Source organism: Coffea arabica, chromosome 4e (genome assembly GCF_036785885.1).
Source record: "Coffea arabica cultivar ET-39 chromosome 4e, Coffea Arabica ET-39 HiFi, whole genome shotgun sequence".
NCBI lineage: Eukaryota > Viridiplantae > Streptophyta > Magnoliopsida > Gentianales > Rubiaceae > Coffea > Coffea arabica.
In genome coordinates, this window is record NC_092317.1 from 44,965,445 (window position 1) to 44,967,252 (window position 1,808).

The 1,808-nt window shown below is 38.9% G+C and overlaps 1 long non-coding RNA gene across 1 annotated transcript; it reads left to right on the forward strand.

Annotated features, from left to right (window-relative positions):
- The first annotated feature begins 675 nt into the window (after nucleotides 1-675).
- LOC140005798 (uncharacterized) lies at nucleotides 676-1,602 on the forward strand. The gene is made up of 3 exons (XR_011813368.1): nucleotides 676-715; nucleotides 818-872; nucleotides 1,329-1,602. It is a non-coding gene; the product is annotated as an uncharacterized lncRNA (long non-coding RNA).
- The last annotated feature ends 206 nt before the right edge of the window (nucleotides 1,603-1,808 follow it).

Sequence of the window (1,808 nt, forward strand, 5' to 3'; positions counted from 1 at the left end):
TCTCCGTCCCGCTTCTCCACCATCTCTGACCGTGACCGGGAGGAGGAAGAAGTCCGTCCACCATGTTTCTTGTATCTATTTGCCTCATCGATCCCCCACGGTCAATGACGGAGCCAAGGGGGGGCAGAGGGGGGCCATGGCCCCCCCTAAGTTTTGAGAATTTTAATTCATAATATGTAAATATGTGTGTAAAATAAAATTGGCCCCCCCTAAATTTTTTCAATTTTAGTTTATATTACGAGAGTTGATATATATATATATATATATATATATATATATATATATATATATATATATGAATTAGTCATCTTTGAATGGAATTTCAATTTTGGCCCCCCAAAAAAAAAAATCCTGGCTCCGTCACTGCCCACGGTGATGGTGCGGATGTCAAGTCCCTGCGACACCTCTCCTGTGGAGACTTCTCCCCCTCCGCCTACTCCTCCTAGAGCTGCAATGGTTAGTTTTGTCTCCATAAATTGTTACTTGTCTCCTTCACTTTAGCAACTCTTTATTGTTGTTTCCCATATGCCTGTGGTATTGGCAGAAAAAAGACACGGTTAATATTAGCAGTAAGAAGAAAGTTGTGGACCACCTGGGGGAGATATGCCATATAATTGACAAGACTAAGCAAGATATTGAGTCGCTGAACGAAGCTCTAGAACCCCAAGCTCCTGCCTTCCCCGTCATCATGGCCAGCACTTTTGCTGTTTTCTTGGTATATTTACACACCTTGTTTATGTTTTTTTCTTTAATGGAATTAATCAAACTGTCTAAATGAGTTCATGGCATGATGGTGTTTGTCTTTGTGCGTTACCAGACAGTGCAGTGGTGGTGCAAAAAATAGCTCTGCTTGTGGCGCTTCCTACCTTAAGGTGATTGCTTTATATTGCTACTATTTTATTTTGTCTTGGATTTTCACCCTTGTGAATTATTGCTACTAAATTGGTAGCAACTTACTTGGTTTCTTTTTTATGGAATTAACCTAAAATTCATAGAGAATAAATGCATCAAAACTGGTGATCAAGATCTGGAATGATCTTGGTGATCAAGCTTAATCGAACTCAATGTATAATTTAACAGCCATCGAGAAAATATTAGCTAGAAGTCTTGGGCACAATTTTTTTTTTTTTTTTTTTTTTGGATTTAAGGAGACTCTTAACCTTACAACGGGAAGCAAAAAGGGGAAGCACGCTTTATTATTAGTTTCAGGCTGAGATCAGGAGCCCTTAATGCATGATTAACTTCTCCCTTTGACTGGCTGGATTAACTCAGTTTTTTGGATTTGTTCAAGGGTTTACCTTCTTTTCTTAACAATTATTTGCTTCCAGGTACTTTCGAGCATGCATCCGCCAATGTCTTGTGTAGAAAGATGGCAGCAATTTGGTGCTTTAATTGCGTTTTCTGTCATATATCTCTTCCTTTGGACGCTTCAATTGGTTCTACTGCTGGCTCACTTTGAAACTATTAGTGTTACTAGTTAATTGGGGCCTCACGCTTGGCATGAGGTTGCCCAAATTTCTTCCCAATTTGTGTAAACAGTTTGATGTTTGGTTGGTACTTATGGGTATATATTTATCACTACGGAAAACCCAAAAGCTGGTATCCGGACCTTAGGACGAGCACTTGATAAAACTCTCACCAAGTGAACTTGTAAAAATTTAGCGTAATAATCGTCAGTCTATATTCTATAATGCTGATATGATATCCCAATATCATAAGAACCAAAGCAGCAAAACAAAACAGCAAAGGGCAAAATGTACGAAGAGATCCGTCAAACAGTTAATGCAGATTAGATTATCTAACAGCTA